The 19183-nt window shown below is 44.1% G+C and overlaps 1 protein-coding gene across 8 annotated transcripts in view; it reads left to right on the top strand.

Annotated features, from left to right (window-relative positions):
- The window catches only part of TJP2 (tight junction protein 2), a 189344-nt gene that overhangs the window by 54703 nt on the left and 115458 nt on the right, over nucleotides 1-19183 (top strand). Inside the window, exon 1 of one of the 8 annotated variants that reach the window (XM_035029089.1) lies at nucleotides 9499-9681. The exons of 6 other annotated variants lie outside the window; for them this stretch is intronic. The gene's annotated coding sequence lies outside the window, so the exon portion shown is untranslated. Of the gene's footprint in view, nucleotides 1-9498; nucleotides 9682-19183 lie in introns of those variants that run through there. One more of the 8 variants, XM_035029090.1, reaches the window with a different exon arrangement.

Genomic DNA, 19183 nt, shown 5'->3' with positions numbered 1-19183 from the left:
ACCTTAAAAAGATGTGACTCCCGGGGCGCCTGGGTGGCTCACTCAGTTAAGCCACTGCCTTTGGCTCAGGTCCTGATCTCAGGGTTCTGGGATCGAGCCCCGCGTCGGACTCCCTGCTCCGCTGGGAGTCTGCTTCTCCCTCTGCCTCTGCTGTCTCTCCCTGCTGGGTGGTCTCTCTCTTTTTCTCTGTCAAATAAATAAATAAAATCTTAAAAGAAAAAAAAAAAGATATGACTCCCAAATCAAAGTCAAAAAAGGACATCCAAAATTCAGTTTATTTAATCCCTCACCCTCCCCACATTTTTATATAGGAAAAATTTCAAACATACAAAATAATGGAAAGACTAGTACAGTGAACTCCCATACAGAGATTCTCTCTCTCCCTCTCCCCCTGGCCCTCCCCACCACGTGTACACGCTCTTTCTCTCTCCCTCTCTCTAAAGGAAATAAATAAATCTTGAAAAAATTTTTTTTACCCAAACATGTACCTCTTCCTAAACAATATATTGTTTGGATTTGTTTGTTTTTGAGCTTTATAAAAATAGAATCACACTGTGTGTGAATCCACTAGATTCGACGATTGTTACCAACGGCTGTCATTTCAATACCTGACAGAGTTGTGTGGTTGTAAAAGGAGAAGCCTAGGAAAAAAAGCCGAATTCATCAAGGCCCAAGGTCTTAAGAATTATGAAGGAAAGACGTTTACAAATCTGAAGGGCCAAAGGAAAGTAAAAGCCACCCAACAGATTAACCTGGGAGGAAGATGCAGATTTCAATGAATTGAAGGAAGAATTAGTAATCTAGGCATGTGGGCTAAAAGGCTATCCATTCTTGGGGTGCCTGGGTGGCTTTAGTCGGTTGAGCATCTGCCTTCAGCTTGGGTCATGATCCTAGAGTCCTGGGATCGAGTCCCGCATCGGGTTCCTGCTCAGTGGGGAGGCTGCTTCTCCCTCTGCACTTCCCCCTGCTCATACTCTCTCTCTCTCTCCCTCTCTTTCTCTCAAATAAATAAAATCTTAAAAAAAAATAAATAAAAGGCTACCCAATTTTGAAATTATGGAGTGACTGGTGTGAATATAGAGAGGTTTAGTGAGCTGTACTTTGATGCATTTTCTGGTAGCTATGCAATATCAAACATACTTTGAAGGCAAACCCTCCAAATGACATGGGGTGATATGTGTTTCCTTGGTGGGTGAAAGGAAGAAACATTCTTGTCTATAAATTCTGACCTTGCAATGATCGAACAGCTTTTCTCCAAAAATCACCAAGAAAGTAACTGTTTGCCTAGAGGGTGGATATCTTTTTATTCCAAAGGAAAATTTAGAATCAAATATGGAAATGGAATATTATACAGCAGGAAAATTGGATGAAATACAGCTATATACAACAACTCGAATAAATCTTAGAAATATAATTAGCAGTGAAAACTGCTAGTTGCAGACCACACACAGTGTGATTCTATTTTTATAAAGCTCAAAAACAAGCAAATCCAACAATATATTGTTTAGGAAGATGTATATGTTTGGATAAAAAAATTTTTTTGAAGATTTATTTATTTCCTTTAGAGAGAGAGAGAGAAAGAGTATGTACCCATGGTCGGGAGGGCCAGAGGGAGTGGGAGAGAGAGAATCTCTAACAGACTCTGTGCTGAGCATGGAGCCTGACATGGGTTCAATCTCATGACTCTGAGAACATGACCTGAGCTATAACCAAGAGTCAGACACCCAACTGACTGTGCCACCCAGGTGCCCCTAAAAAATTTTTTTTTAAAGATTTTAATTATTTATTTGAGACAGAGAGAGTGAGCGAGAGAGAATGCACAAGCAGGAGGCAAGGCAGAAGGAGAAGGAGAATGCTGAGCAGGGAGCTGGATGTGGGACTCGATCCCAGGACCCCAGGGTCATGACCTGAGCTGAAGGTAGCTGCTAAACCAACTGAGCCACCCAGGTGCTTCCTTAAAATTTTTTTTTTAATGAACGCATTATTTTAGGATAGTGATTCCCTTGAAATGAATAGGGGCAGTTGAAAGCACATGGCGTCATCAAAAACATTGGTAACTGGGGTGCCTGGGTGGCTCAGTTGGTTAAGCATCTGCCTTTGGCTCGGGTCATTATCCCAGAGTCCTGGGATCGAGTCCCATGTCGGGCTCCCTGCTCAGCGGGGAGCCTGCTTCTCCCTCTCCATCTGCCCTTCCCCCCTGCTCACGATCTCTCTCTCTCTTTCAAATAAATAAATAAATAAATAATCTTTAAAAAAAGAAAAAGACATTGGTAATTGTTCTATTGATTAATTGTATGGTGGGTTCATGTATTCATTTTATTATATGCTCTCAAGGTTATTTAGATGTTACTTACATTTTTCATATGTATCAAATATTACATAATAAAATTGTGTAAGGAGAAATAAAGGCTAGACTTACAAAATAGAATAATGAAACACGTAGTTATGGACTGTTTATGCAGCCATTCTTTTAATGGCATTTAATTTTAATTTTTTGCTATTCCAGCACACAGGAATAAGCATTCTTGAGTATATTTCTGAAAAGTTTTTTTTTTTTTTAAAGATTTTATTTATTTGACAGAGAGAGACACAGCAAGAAAGGGAACACAAGCAGGGGGATTGGGAGAGGGAGAGGGAGAAGCAGGCTTCCCGCCGAGCATGGAGCCCGATGTGGGACTCGATCCCAGGACCCTGGGATCATGACCTGAGACGAAGGCAGACACTTAACGACTGAGCCACCCAGGCGCCGGAGTATATTTCTTTCATTACTTGTGGGGGTGGGGTAGATACCTAGAAGTGGGGTTGCTGGGTCAAAGGGTGAAAACACTGAAGTTAAATGCAAAACTAGGGAGGGAGGTGCAGGGAGAGGGACTTGGAGGAAGGTGGTCAAAAGGTACAAACTTTGAGTTATAAATAAGTACTAGGGATGTCATGATGACTACAGCTAACACTGCCGTATGATATATAGGAAAGTTGTTAAGAGGGTAAATTTTTAGAGTTCTCACCACAAGGGGAACATTTATTTTTCTTTTTTCTTTTCCTCTTTAAAGATTTTATTTTAACTTTAAATAAATTCTACAGCACATATGGGACTTGAACTCACCTCCACTGACTAAGCCAGCCAGGCATCCCCTTTTTCTTTGTACTGTATCTATATAGGGTGATGGATGTTAGCTGATTCTACTGTGGCAGTCATTTCACAATAGATGTAAATCAAGTGACTCTGCTGTGCATTTTAAATTTATACAGTGATATAAGTCAATTATTTCATAATAAAACTGGACAGAAATACCAAACATACACAGGCAGTGGACAGCAAATCAAGATTAGAAACAAAGCTCTTTCTGGGCTCCATGGTGTACCTGTTGCCAGTAATGAAAACACCTGTCTTATCAAGGCAAGTGTCCCACTTTAGGCTGTGATTTGACCCCTTCCCCATCATCCTGTCTGCCCAGCCCGTAGGTGAAGCACAGGATCGATTTCAGAACCTCAGGACACAGAACACAGAACTCCCTGTCCCGAGAGGCAGCAGAATAGGGCTTTGTCTCCCAGAAAGGCAAGATGGTTTCTGTGGGGCTGCCTTGGGGCCAGTGCAGAAAGGAACCTCTGCTGAGCTCCAAGTCAGAACCCAGAGTTCTTGCCCCATTTTTCACTACTGCCCCTGGGGCCCATGGAGGCGTCTCTTTTTGTTTCTCTGAGCAGATTTTGAAATGTGTAGTCTTCAGAGTGGAAATGTTTATTAGTTACCGAAAATGCTGTTTTGTTGATTACAGGAAAGCACAGACAAAGGAATCCATACAGCATGTACCCGGAATGAAAAAAGTGGGTGGGAAAAACCAAGATAATGTCAGTTACCGGCTATGCCAGCCAGAGTCCCTTTCTTCCTACCTGAACACATTCAAAGATAATCCCAAATCCAAGTCTTTGAAATGTTCATTTCAATTCAGATACAGAAAGAAATTAAACATCTATTTTAGTGTGTGTGTGCGTGTATGTAATATGCCACCCAAACACATGTAGTAGCAACATCAACCCCATATACTAGATTAAATCAGTGGCATGTGATCAAACATTTTAAAACTTAGGGAATATCAAGTTTTGCCCAAATATCTCATCATTTTTTTAGTGGTTGGTTTTTCTCAATCAGGGCCCAAACAAGAAATACACATTGTATTTCATTGATATCACTTAAATCTTTTAGTTTATAGGTTTCTTCCCCCTTCATCTTTAATGCCTTGTTGTTTGTTGTTGAGGAAACTGGATCATTGGACTTCTTGAGTTTCCCAGATTCTGGATTTTGTTGATTGTACCCCGTAGTAGTGTTGTTTAATATATCCCTCTCTTCTAGTAATTCTTATAAACTGGTAGATGGATCTACAAACTTGGTCAGACTCAGATTTGCTCTTTTTGGCAAGAATGTGCCATTTGTGGTGTTGTATATTTCCATCAGATGGCACATAATGTCTGGTGATCTTTTCTGTGATGTTAGTGGCCATCGATGACTATTGCCTTGATCCACTATTTTATTAGTGCTTTGGAAAATGCTGATATTCAAATTTTGTCAATCCTTACTTGTTGGCTAGAATAATTTCTTCGTCAACTATTTAGTTTATCCTGAGTCGCAGTTTGTACATGTCTTAGCCTGGATTTCCCAGGAAGCAGAGCCTTGAGTCATGTGCTTTATTGGGGGAAAGTGATCGTGCAGAAAAAAGTGAGGGATGGGAGAAGCAGAGAAAGCCAGCTGAAGGGAGACTCACTCAGTAGGCTGCTGCTGTAGGCACCTGATTACTTGATCAGTGTGACTTGATTTCTGAGAAGCAATATATACTGAGTCTCAGGACAGTTCATCTTGTGGGGGGGGGGGGGAAGGAATATTCACATATCAGCTTCTATCCCTCACTGGGTAGAAGCTTAGACAATGAAGCATTAACTTCAGGGTGGTGTATGCATGGGCATCCCCACCCTGGCACTGACAGAGAAGCACTGGGTGGGAGGGAGGAGATGAGTCTATTCTCAGGTTGTCCCTGCATGAAGCTAGACAGAGCCCACCTAAACCTTGTTGTTGCAGCAGTGTCTGGAGTAAGGGACAGGGGAGGCGAAGAGGATCTGAAGTAGTATATACGTGTTAGATACAGTCCAGAAAAGGCAGGTGAAATGTGTAATTCTTTCTCTTACAATTTATCAGCTTTCAAAATAATTAATTAGTTCTATTGCATCTGCAAAGGTAATCAGTTAGGGGTTTTTTTTGTTTCTGCTTTTGTATCATTACGACTCCCGGATATATACATATTTGATATGTCTCAATTCATTGCGGTTATTTTTCTTCTTATTCTTTTTTTAAGATTTTATTTATTTATTTGACAGAGAGAGAGAGAGAGCACAAGCAGGGGGAGTGGCAGGCAGGAGAAGCAGGCTCCCCGCTGAGCAGGGAGCCCGACAGGACTGGATCCCAGGACCTGATCATGACCTGAGCCGAAGGCAGACATTTAACCAACTGAGCCACCCAGGCGTCCCATTATTTTTCTTCTCGAGGCTTAAAATTTATCCCACTTTGGCTGGTGGATGCTTCTACAGGTTGGCTCCAGATTCCATTTGATGTCAACCTTAGTTTTTGATAGCTTCACTGCTTCCTGAATTGATAAGATATTCCAGGCTGATTTTGGAGATTTCTTGCCTCTGATGGAAAATCAACCACTTCTCCAAGTAGATCTAATTCTTTTTAGACAAATATGGTATTTAGAGACCACTATCTGAAATCTTGGAGTCCTTATTCCTACCAGGCTAGTAAATGTTTGGTTGGCATTTTGAGTAAATAGACCTTGGAATTTTTTTTTTTTTTAAATTAAAGAGAGAGAACAGGAGGGGAGGGGCAGAGGGAGAGGGAGAGACATAATCTTAAGCAGGCTTCATGGATCTCATGACCCTGAGATCATGATCTGAGCCTAAATCAAGAGTTGGATGCTTTACCCACTGAGCCACCCAGGTGACCCTGTAAATATTTTTTTTAAGAAAAGTATACCATAAGGAGCACCTGGGTGGCTCAGTTGGTTATGCATCCGCCTTTGGCTTACGTCATGATCCCAGGGTCCTGGGATTAAGCCCCACATCAGGATCCCTGCTCAGCAGGGAGCCTGCTTCTCTTTCCTCTGCCATTCCCCCAGCTTGTGCTCTCTGGCTCTATCTCTCTGTCAAATAAATAAATAAAATCTTAAAAAAAGAAAAAAGAGAAGTATACCATGAGTTCTAAATGATAATTCTAATTCAAATTTAATATTGCTTAACTACTGGGATACCTGGGTGGCTCAGTCTATTGGGTGTCTACCTTTGGCTCGGGTCATGATCCCAGGGTCCTGGGATGGAGCCCTGCGTCAGGCTCCCTGCTCAGCGGGGAGTCTGCTTCTCCCTCTCTCTCTGCCACTCCCCCTGCTTGTGCTCTCCCTCTCTGTGTCAAATAAATAAATAAATAATAAATAAATAAATAAAATATCTTTTAAAAAAATATTGCTTAACTGCTTTGATTTTAATTTTTATTTTATTTATTTATTTTTTTAAAAGATTTTATTTATTTATTTGACAGAGAGAGACACAGTGAGAGAGGGAACACAAGCAGGGGGAGTGGGAGAGGGAGAAGCAGGCTCCCTGTCGAGCAGGGAGCCCGATGCGGGGCTCGATCCCAGGACCCTGGAATCATGACCTGAGCCGAAGGCAGACGCTTAACGACTGAGCCACCCAGGCGCCCCTTGATTTTATATTTATGTTTTTATACTAAAAAATCTTGATTCTTAAGGCCATTAACATAATTACTTCTTACTAACATTATCATCACTAAAAAGCAGTTTTAGTTTTTTTTTTAATATATTTTTTAAGATTTTATTTATTTATTTGACAGAGAGCAGGAACACAAGCAGAGGGAGTGGGAGAGGGAGAAGCAGGCTTCCCGCGGAGCAGGGAGCCCGATGTGGGGCTCGATCCCAGGACCCTGGGATCATGACCTGAGCCAAAGGCAGACACTTGACTGAGCCACACAGGTGCCCCAGTGTTAGTTTTTTTATTTTTTTTAAATGTTTTCCATCCTTAGGGTATATACCTAAGGGATGTGGAGTAAGATAATTGTTTTAAATTCACCTGACATAATTTCCCCTTATGTGGGAAATTAACTGTTCTCTTTTTAAAAATTGTCCTCTAGGCTCAATCCTACTCACTTTTTATGAAATAACTTGTTGATAGGTATCCCCAGAAGTCTAAACTAAATGAACTTGGGCTTTATCAGAAGCACTGTCATTCATTCCATTACTTATGGCAGAGGTTTGGGTGGGAAGGAGGGCAGGAGGGTTTGGCAGTCATATGCAAAGGTCTCTTCAATGAACCTTCCTAGGAGGTTTTTCTTTGTGTGTGTGGTAAAATATACATAACATAAAATGAGCCATTTTAACCATTTTTAAGCATACAATTCAGTGGCATTATGTACATTCACACTAATGTGCAACCATCACCACTATCCCTCTCCAGAACTTTTTCATCATACCAAATTGAAACTCTGCACCCATTAAACAATAACTCCCTATTACCTTCCCAGGATTTTTTTTTTTATTAACATATAAGGTATTATTTGTTTCAGGGGTACTGGTCTGTGATTCAACAGTCTTGCACAATTCACAGCACTCACCATAGCACATACCCTCCCCAACATCTATCACCCAGCCACCCCAGCCCTCCCACCCCCCTCCCCTCCAGCAACCCTCAGTTTGTTTCCTGAGATTAAGAGTCTCTTATGGTTTGTCTCCCTCTCTGGTTTTGTCTTGTTTCATTTTTCCCTCCCTTCCCCTATGATTCTGTCTCGTTTCTCAAATTCCTCATATCAGTGAGATCATATGGTATTTGTCTTTCTCTGATTGACTTATTTTGCTTAGCATAATACCCTCTAGTTCCATCCACATCGTTGCAAATGGCAAGATTTCATTTTTTGATGGCTGCATAATATTCCTGTGTGTGTGTGTGTGTGTGTGTGTGTGTACCACAACTTCTTTATCCATTCATCTGTTGATGGACATCTAGGCTTTTTCCACAGTTTGGCTATTGTAGACATTGCTGCTATAAACATTGGGGTGCACGTGCCCCTTTGGATCACTACATTTGTATCTTTGGGGTAAATACCCAGTAGTGCAACTGCTGAGTCCAGAACTGTGATGCCACCAGCTTTGCTTTTCTTTTTCAACATTCCTCGGATATCCGGGGTCTTTTCTGGTTCCATATACATTTCAGGATTATTTGTTCCATTTCTTTGAAAAAAGTTGATGGTATTTTATAGGGATTGCATTAAATGTGTAGATTGCTCTAGGTAGCATAGACATCTTCACAGTATTTGTTCTTCCAATCCATGAGCATGGAACGTTTTTCCATTTCTTTGTGTCTTCCTCAATTTCTTTCATGAGTATTCTATAGTTTTCTGAGTACAGATTCTTTCCCTCTTTGGTTAAATTTATTCCTAGGTATCTTATGGTTTTGGGTGCAATTGTAAATGGAATCGACTCCTTAATTTCTCCTTCTTCTGTCTCCTTGTTGGTGTATAGAAATGCAACTTATTTCTGTGCATTGGTTTTATATCCTGCCACTCTTCTCAGGATTTTTAATGTGACTAAATGGAAGGAGCACTTGCTTGCCAGTTGCAGGCTTGGGCACTAAGAAGATGTTGCCTTCCAGGCTGAGCAGGGGTTCTCGCGGTGACTAAGCAGGCTCTGGGGTTAAAGCTCCCGCCCTCACCTATTGTCCCAGCGGGAGGAACCGGTATTTCCGGATTGGGGCCTCAGACCCAGAGATCCCGGCTAAGGGTGAAGTTCATGGGGGAGGGGAACGGAAGCCGATCATAAAAGTTAACTTTCCACCAAAATGACCAACCTGCTTCTCACCCCACCCCCAAGCAAAAACAAAGACCCCAGCACCACCGAGCACCTACAATAATGGCCCACAACCATCCCTCCCCTGGTCTTTGAAAGGGTAGCGTAACCCCTTCCTAGCCCACACTCCTGGAGAGGATCAAAAAGCTGACCAGAGAACGAATAAAGCAAGCAGCACATCGAATCACTTTTGCCCTGGGGCGGAAAGAAAGCACAGCGGCAGTTTCGCAGAGAAGGGAAGAGGCAGGGGAATGGATGTACCGACTGGGGGGACTAGATGGTCCCTGCGGCCACAGTCCCGGCCCCACCGCTGGGTGGCGCGTGCGTGCCCCCCTAGTCGTGCCAACACCCCAAAGTAGAGCTGCAATAAGCTGCGTCTCCTGCTCCAGACTCGGGCACCTGGAACCCTTGGGGTCTCGAGGAAGCAGGTGACGGCCGCTACCCACCCTCCTCCCCTCCGGGGCGCGGCTCTCTGGCTCTCCGCCCGCCCACTCCCCCTGCCACCACCCTCGATTTTTTTTTTTTCTTTCTCCCAAACCTCCAAACAGGAAATAGCTTGAGTCCACAATAATACAAGGAGCAGCGACCAAGGCTATTCGTGCCCGCCCATTCCCTGGGCAGCGTCTCGCACTCCGGCTCCGGCCAGGCGCCGCCAGCGACGAGCGCGGGCAGCGCAGGGGACACCCGCCCACCAGCCGGCGCCGCGTCGGAGCGCGTCCCTGCGCCCCCGGGAGCCGCCTTCGTCCTGCGCGGGAGTCCGCCGACTGCGGCCGCCCCCAGCCCGCAGGCGAGTACCCTTCTCCCTCCCCTCCTCGACCCCCAGTCGCGCGCCCCGCGGCCGCCAGGGCTCGGGCGTCGCCGGGGTGCCTCCCACCGGTCGGGACCCTGCGAGCGAGGGATTTGCGGGGTGTGGCGGGGCACTGGCGCCTTGGATCGGCGCGCGAGCGGCGGTGAAGGGCAGCGAGTTGATGCCCCCCCATCTCCCTGTGGATTCGCGGTGCACTTTATTGGGCACTGATTTTTTCCTCTCTGGGGATGCCTAGCGGACTTCTGCCTCCCCGTCCTCCCGGGGGACGACAGCGCATCATAGGTTTCTCTTGGGGGATCGTTTGGAAGTGGGTTCTGCCCGCACCTGTGGCAGCTACAGGTGCCTGGGAGCCACCGTCTTTTTCCTACCTGGCCTGGCGCCTTCTCCCCCAAGGAATAGGGACCGTTTCACTTTCTGTTGAGCTTCTCTTTAACCAGGATAAAAGGGCCTCTGAGCTTCTGTTGGCGCAGCCAGCGTTTGCGGTAGTGGAAGGGGTAGGAGCTGGGGCCATGGGGCCGAGGGAGGCGCTGGTTGGTTGCAAGCAGGTGGGGATTGCCAGCAGTCTCGGGCGGGTCTCAGCCACGGGGCTTGCAAACCCCGCACCACCGAGAGCCCGACCGCACAGTCCGGAGCTGCCCGCGGGCCAGTTACCCGCGGAGGCGCGATCTGTGCCCCAAGCGCCGAAGAGCCTTCGAGGGTTTTCCCCCTTCCCTCTAACATGCGGGGCGTTGTCAGTGTTCAAGGCTGCAGGGCTCTTCTATAGGGAACTCAGTCAAAACCGAGTTGGAGATCTTTCTGTTGGATAAAGGCCACTGAATTCCAGGCATTCTTCGAGCTTGAGAAGTACTGTTTTGAAGTCTGCGTGAAGACTTTCTGCGAAACTGCCTCTCTGTCAACTGTCCTAGCCGCCTGTGGCAGCTTCCTAGTCCCGGAGGTGGGTGGGGACGCCTTGGGAAGCCCCCTGGTCATGACGGCTTTCTGTGCGTCTAAACGCATTTTTACAAACGGTGGTTGGCAGATAATTTCCGTCCTTAACCAGTTCTCCTGAGAGGTGTGATCAACCCTCGTTTCCCGGTGAGGGGCCCGTGGTTCTTGAAGGTTAGTTAGATGGAGGGGGCTCTGGGGCCTTGCGGCTTCACCTGGGGGCCTGTTAAAAGTGGGCCCAGACCTGCTGGTTCAAGACCCCCCGGGGATCGTTTGCACAATAACGTTTGAAAAGCACCGGCCTAGGGTATCTTGGGGTGGAGTACTCTGTCCAGTGTGAAGAAGTGATTTACAATACGCACATTTTCATCAAGTCCTACGTTTGAACCTTCATTTTGCCAAAGCAGGACAAACACACTTAAGCCGCAGGGGTCACAGCCCCTCCACCGCAGTGTCAGGCTCCTCAACGAGATTTGGACATGTGATTAGCATACTAGCCTGTGAATTTTTTGTTTCTGGATACTTTTATTCTTTGACTGTTATTATTTTTTTCTTTTTTTGAAAATTATTTTAATTCAGTTAATTAACATATAATGTATTATTGGTTTCAGAGGTACAGGTCAGTGATTCATCAGTCTTATATAATACTCAGTGCTCATTACATCACATGCCCTCCTTAATGTCCATCCCGCAGTTACCCTATCCCCCCAAAAACCCTTCTTTGGCTTATTATTATGATAAAATATATATAACATGAAATTCACCATTTTAATCGTTTTAAATGTATGATTCAGTGACGTTAAGTACACTGACAATGCAACCATCCCGACTCTCCATTTCCAGAACTTTTTCATTGTTCCAAACAAAAACTCTACCCATTAAACAATACCCCATTCTCCCCTCTCCTCAGCCCCACAACTTCTGGATACTTTAAATGATATGTTTTTGTAGGGTGGAGAAAAGGCTGAATCGGAATGTAAAGTAAAAGTAAAATCATGTTCAAAGAAAATATATAAACATGTAGAGATTCCTGGGTCACTGTCCTGGTGGACATGGTACTATAGCTCCAGGTTCTTAGAGTGCATATGCTTTCTTTAAACAAACAACCCAAAACTCATGAGGGTTTCCTTTTTGTTTTGGCTGCAAAGGAATGGAGCTATCAGGGCTCAAACGCACTGATTAACTAGATGCACATTAATAACTAGATGCCTGGTGACATTTATCTGTTTCTTTTAACTGGCTTTATTTTAGGTATCCTGTTTATATTGGGTTTATTATTATTTTTTTAACAGTGACTCAAACACATTTTTGAAAGTAGTTGAATAAACCTTAAGGAAAAAGTTGGTGCGGGGCACCTGGGTGGCTCAGTCGGTTACGCGTCTGCCTTTGGCTCAGGTCATGATCCCAGGATCCTGGGATTGAGCCCCACATTGGGCTCCCTGCATGGCAGGGAGCCTGCTCCCTCTCCCCCTCCTCCCCACTCATGCTGTCTCTCTCTGTCAAATAAATAAATAAAATCTTCGGGCGCCTGGGTGGCTCAGTTGGTTAAGCGACTGCCTTCGGCTCAGGTCATGATCCTGGAGTCCCGGGATCGAGTCCCGCATCGGGCTCCCTGCTCGGCAGGGAGTCTGCTTCTCCCTCTGACCCTCCTCCCTCTCCTGCTCTCTGTCTCTCATTCTCTCTCTCTCAAAAAATAAATAAATAAAATCTTAAAAAAAAAAAAAAAGTTTTAAATAAATAAAATCTTCAAAAAAAGAAAAAAAAGGAAAAAGTTGCTTGGTAAATATAGGAGGAGGTCACAGCAAGACTTCAGAAAGCAGATTTGAAATAATTTTCCCAAATTACCCAAACTATGTATTTTGTTTCTGCTTTCATGTTAAATGAGTCTAATGGTCCAACAACATTATTTCTAGTTATACAAATGTTTGTATAATTGAGGAAAGCCTTGTAATAATGAAATGTAAGATGCATTTGTCTGCATCTGCTTAAAATTGCCCAGCTTGTGATTTGGGGACATGCATTTCAATGAGAACATAAATATGAATTGGCAAACTAAGAAAAGCGGTTTCATTCATGAGCTAAGAGAGTCATTGTTATGGGTCAAGGATGTGGTTTCAGGGTGCCTGGCTGGCTCAGTAGAGCATGTATCTCTTGGGATTGTGAGATGGAGCCCCATGTTGGGTGTAGAAATTACTTAAAAATAAAATCTTTAAAAATTACTTTAAGAATCTCTAAAGATAAAATCTCTTTTAAAAATCTCTAAAAAAAAAAAAAAAGAATGTGGTTTCTAATACATAAGTGATCAAGGATATTGGGAAGATTTACTAAGTAGCTGAGTAGTGGGAAATCCTTCAAATTCTTCCCAGATTCTTTTATCTTTTAGTAAGATACTTGACTTTTCCTGTGTTATGACCTTTATCGGAAAGAAGCTATTGACTTGTAGGAAGGAACTTACAGCTTCCTTTGACTGAAAAATCCCTTTGAAATGAGGAATAAAAGATAATTCAAATGGGCAAAATTAGACAAAAATTCTCCCTCTTGAGGATATTCTTGTATTTGCAGAAATTCAGATTGTTGTCTCCTTGTAATGGTAGTAAGGCAAAAGAGAAAAGGTTTTCCTTCTTCTGCTGCGTTCTCTTCTGAAATAGCACTATAATTCAGAGTTTTATTTGGTGAACAAATGCTGTTTTGTAGTCCACACATGAGAAAAAAATTCCTTAGAACGTGTCCAGTGAATGTTTTTTTCAGTGATGCCAGAGGAATCATTTGGGGAGTTTAGTAAAAATGGATGACGTTGCTCATCATTCTCAAGATCTGAGGTTTTAGTAGCCCGAATATTTGAAAGAACCCACTGGTCTCTATTTGATTTATTTTTTATTTTTTTTAAAGGAGAATTTGAAGTGTTTTATTTTTTTTATTTTTTTCCCAAAGATTTTATTTATTTATTTGTCAGAGAGAGAGAGCAAGTGAGCACAAGCAGGGGAAGCAGCAGGCAGAGGGAGAATTTATTTGAGACAGAACGAGCACAAGCAGGGAGGAGGGTTAGAGGGAGAGGGAGAAGCAGACTCCCCACTCCGCAGGGAGCCTGAACCGGGGCTCGATCCCAGGACCCTGAGATCATGACCTGAGCTGAAGGTAGACCCTTAACCGACTGAGCCACCCAGGCGTTCCTGGACTATTTGATTTAGAATCCATGCCTGTTGCAAATTAGGTACTTTCCGACACATTTTCATTAAATCTTTATAATGACCTTGAGAGAGGTATTTCTTTTTTCTCTCATTTTACAGATGAGAAAACTGAAGCCAGTTGTGGTCTTCCTACCCTAGACCATGGTTCTTTCCATTGTTCTTCCATGTAGAATTGTCCCTGTCTACAAATCCCCCTTCACCTTCAAGAAGCTATGTATTCATTAATATCTTAATTTTTTTTTTTTTAGGATTTTATTTATTTGACACACAGAGAGAGACACAGCAAGAGAGGGAACACGAGCAGGGGGAGTGGGAGAGGGAGAAGCAGGCTTCCCGCGGAGCAGGGAGCCCGATGCGGGGCTCGATCCCAGGACCCTGGGATCATGACCTGAGCCGAAGGCAGACGCTTAACGACTGAGCCACCCAGGCGCCCCGTATTCATTATCTTTTGGAACATCAGGTACTACATGCACTAGGTCCTTAGGCAAATAAAAAGATGAGCCAAAACTGAAATAAATTCCCAAAGAGCAAAGGATTTAAAAGTAAGACCTCTGATGAGTGATCAGTTAGATTATACTTGTCTTGGGGCGCCTGGGTGGCTCAGTCGTTGAGCGTCTGCCTTCGGCTCGGGTCATGGTCCCGGGGTCCTGGGGTCGAGCCCCGCATCGGGCTCCTTGCTCGGCGGCCTGCGTCTCCCTCTCCCACTACCCCTGCTTGTGTTCCCTCTCTCGCTGTGTCTCTCTCTGTCAAAAAATAAATAAAATCTTTAAAACAAAAAAGATTATCCTTGGCTTGAATGTAGCATTATTGTAGCTGGGCAAGATGTGGGCATTCTCCTTACTGAGATAGTCAGCCTTGCCATCTCTGCACATAGGCCAGTCAGTAGCTATGTGACACCCTGAGATGCTACAGAGTATGGAAGAAAGGACACAGGATTTAGGTGCAGGACTAACATCTGCCCTGAACACCTGACTGGGGGGAGTAAACCTCATATACTCTTGAGTGTCCACATTTCTAAATAGAAAGATAGGGGCATAATTATCTCCCTTTAAGATTATAGTAAGGACTGCAAAGAACCTTATTTGTAAAAGTGCTTGTAAATTTTATTTATTTTCATTTTTTTAAAAGATTTTGTTTATTTATTTGACAGAGAGGGGAAGTGGGAGGGGGAGGAGAAGCGGGCTTCCCGCTGAGCAGGGAGCCCGACGCGGGGCTCGATTCCAGGACCCTGGGATCACAACCTGAGCTGAAGGCAGACACTTAACGACTGGGCCACCCAGGCGTCCCAAGTGCTTGTAAATTTTAAAATGATAGTAGAAATCTATCTCTTATTTTCATTTGGGAGAAATTTATAATGCAAAAAAGACAGAAGAAGCTACATATTTGAGGTACCTAATACTTTTTAGTTAACTGAATCTGTAATTCTCTTCTTGCTTTAGGCCATTAAGAAAGTAATTTTATTGGGACCCCTGGGTGGCTCAGTCGGTTAAGCGTCCAACTCTTGAATTCGGCTCAGGTCATGGTCTCAGGGTCGTGAGGTTGAGCCCCATGCCCGGCACTGCACTGAGCGTGGAGGCTGCTTAAGATTCTCTCTCTCCTTCTCCATCTGCCCCTCCCCCCGCTCACACACACTCTTTCTCTTTCTCTCTCTCAAAAAAATTAATAATAATTTTACTGAGATATAATTCACATGCCATACAATTCACCTATTTTAAGTATACAATGCATTGGTTTTGAGTATATTCCCAGAGTTGTGCAACCATTACCATAATCAACTTCAGGATATTTTTATTGCCAGGTATTCTAAAAAGAATACCACTCCTCCATGAACCTTTTCCATCCCCTAGCTGGCATCTCCCAATCCCTTTCCCTCCCCATGCTAAACAACCACTAATCTACTTTCTGTCTACAGATTTGCTTATTCAGGACCTTTCATATAAATGGAATTACACAGTATGTGGTCCTGTATATCTGGCCTTTTTTTCATTTAGCATAATGTTTTCATGGTTTATCTACACGGTAGCATGATTCAGTGCTTTACTCTTCTTATTGCCAGTTAATGGTCCATTGTATGTTTATGCCACATTTTGTTTATCCATTCATCTGTTGATGGACACTTGGGTTGCTTCCATTTTTTGGCATAATATTATGAATAATGCTGCTGTGAACATTCATGTACAAATGTTTTTATGTGGGCATATGTTTTCATTCCTTTTGGGTGCATACCTACAAGTGAAAAACAGATGATAACTCTGTGTTTGACATTTTCAGGAACGGCCAGACGACTTTCCAAAGTAGCTGTACCACTTTAGGCTCCTATCAGCAATGTATGACACCTCCAATTTCCCAACATCTTCATCAACACTTCTTGTCTTTTTTATTTTAGCCATCCTAGTTGGTGTGACGTTTGTTTTTTTTTTAAGATTTTATTTTTATGTATTTGAGAGAGAGAGAGTGTGTGTGTACATGCGTGTACACACGGAGGGCGGAGAGGGAGAGGGGCAAGCAGACTCAGTGCTGAGGGCTGAGCCTGCCATGGGGCTCTATCCCTCGACCTGAGATCACAACTTGAGACCACCACCTGAACCGAAATCAAGAGCCAGAAGCTCAAATGACTGGGCCATCCAGGCGCCCCTGTGTGACGTGGTTTTTTTGATTCACATTTTCTGATGGCTAATGATGTTGAGCATCTTTTCATGTGCTTATTTATTAGGCCATTTGTTCCTGACTTTTTTTCCTTTTATTCTTTTTAATTTTTATTTATTTATTATTTATTTGAGAGAGAGAGAAAGAGAGAGAGCAGGAGGAGGGGCAGAGGGAGAAGCAGACTCCCGGCTGAGTAGAGAGCCCGACATGGGGCTCGATCCCAGGAACCCCGGGATTATGACCTGAGCAGAAGGCAGAGGCTTAAGTGACTGAACCACCCAGGCACCCCACTTTTATTCTTTTTTAAAGGAAAACTAGACAGAGAAAGGAAAATCAGTTTTTAATAGATTCCCTAGTTTCCATGGTTTAGGACAGTGAAAATGTAAATTGAGCCCATTGCTCTTTTGAAATTTTGAAAGTTCTGGCTCATCCTTTTATTTGCTTTAGGGCCTCATGCGGGTAGTACCTGATGTTCCAAAGGATTTGAGTGAAGAATTAATGAATATGTAGTTTCTTCGAGATGAAGGGGAGTAAGTAGGCAGGGACCTATTATTCTACATGCTGATTTAATGCACACGAAAAAATCATGCACCTCTCAAACGTTAATAACACACCAAATGTGTGCACATCACACCCCCCCCCCCAAAAAAAGGATTGGTGCTAATAATGGACATTTGAAACACTTTAACTAAAATATTGTTTGATATTGTGCAGGTTAATATTTATCCATTCTACTTATTAAAACATACAGTAAAATGCTTTAAAAATCCTATTAGTAAATTGTTTATATATACAATATATTGTCTGTATTTTATTGGGGTACTCTTCATGTACCTCCAGATGGAGGATACACTGATAGACATTTTTGCCTGAGTTAGTTCATTTTGTTTTTTCTTTCCCAAGCTGCACGGCAATGTTTTGCTCTGTAGTCGCGTGGAGAATTACCTTCATGCCCTACAGTCACAAATTAATCATGAATTTTAAAAATATCTGTTGCATTTTGGAGGCCCACCATATCGAACTTGGGTTGTGCTGTTTTGCTCTTGTATTACTGGGAAATGTAGGCAGCATTACGAGAAATAGGGAATTAGGCTGGATTTAGAAACATTTGAGAATTGTTTGAGACAGCCACAGGATAAACAAGTGCAAGTGTGTAGTGGGTTCTCAAACATTAACCATCTGCATCGCCTGGACGGCTTGTCCAAACACATATCTGCAGCTGCACTCCCTGAGTTTTTAGCTTCTGATTTGGTGGGTCTGGGGTGGAGCTTGAGAATCTGCCTCTCTAACAAGTAATCAGGCAATGCTGATGCTGCTGGTCTGGGGATTGTGTGTTGAGAACCAGTGGTTTGGAGGCATTTGGGAGTGTCAGACTGGAGCAAGAGTCGGGGAAGGGACAAAGCTGGAGGGTAGCTGGGTGCCCTGTGCATGCAGGAGCTTGGTGGAGCCAGGGGAGGGGGTAGCATCTGAGGGAGGCAGACACGAGTGCTGGGAACTGAAATGCAGGGATGCGGTGGGGAGGGGTGGCTGGAGGAAGAGAAACCCCTGAGATAGGGAAGGCAGGGGCAGAAGGCTCTGAGGAGACCAGGCCCACAGACTCTGTGTAAACTGGGGAGTAAGGGCATGTCTGCGGGGTTGGTTGCAGAGTGGGGAGGGATGGGCTGTCACTGGCTAGTGGATGCTGTAGTTGTATGGGCCTGGCTTTTCCACCCCTTCCAGGAAGCCCAGCATTACCGGATAGTGGGATATGCTGCTTGGGGACCCCAGGGTCAAGTGTGCACTTTCCTCATCAGACCAGAAGCCCCGTTAGTCCTTCAGGCCACAGTCCTGGAGTCACTACTGAACCCTCTCCCTCTTCTTGCCTGTCACCACCAATCATACTTAGCTTAGAACCAAGGTGAGCTTTGTCAACCAGGAGCAAGAACCCTTTATGCAGGTAGTGACCTTGAATTTTGCTTTTCTTCCCTTCATGTATTTGCTGTTCAGCTTAATAGCTTTAGGATCTGTGCTACTAAGTGTCTAGTCTCCTTAGTGTAACTGGGCATAAGCCGATTCAGAGCAGGGGTGCTGACGTCCGGGTTATGAAGGTCGGGTTTGCTACAGAAGAGAAAGCCAAGAAGGACAGTGGCAACCCAGTGCTCTGGGGTCTTCTGAAGCTGAGCTGTGTTCCATCCTTCCTGCTGGTTTCATGCAGTTCAGACAAACATCCCCTAATTTTATTTTACATTTAATTTTAAAGGAATCTTCATTGTATCTGAGGATGTAGAGCATTTCTTTTGAGTTTTGGAAGAAGGCCAAATACTGCCCAAGGTGTTCTAGGTTATCATTTGGGGGTACCTGTTGTTAGCAGAGAGGGTTTACTGTCAGTGGCTATGAACTAGCTGCTCAGCTCTGCCTGGTACTTGCTGGTCGGCCAGGAGCTGAGTTAGTCCCTTTACTCTACTTTAGACTTGTCTGTCCCTGATCCCACTCAGCCAGTTGCACACCTTTGCATTCCTGCCGGGCCCCTGTGGGCTCTCCTCCTGTAACAGACAGGACTGGACAGGAAGCATTTTGCAACGCTTCTCCTGTGCAGAGACAGTGTCTTGGCGTCCCCAGGACCACCCCCAGCTTCAGTGATTTTTTTTTTTTTTAAGATTTTATTTATTTATTTGACAGAGAGAGACACAGCGAAAAAGGGAACACAAGCAGGGGGAGTGGGAGAGGGAGAAGCAGGCTTCCCA

Source organism: Mirounga leonina, unplaced genomic scaffold (genome assembly GCF_011800145.1).
Source record: "Mirounga leonina isolate KUSES-001 unplaced genomic scaffold, KU_Mleo_1.0 Mir_224, whole genome shotgun sequence".
NCBI classification, from domain to species: domain Eukaryota; kingdom Metazoa; phylum Chordata; class Mammalia; order Carnivora; family Phocidae; genus Mirounga; species Mirounga leonina.
This window is presented reverse-complemented; position numbering and strand designations above follow the sequence as displayed.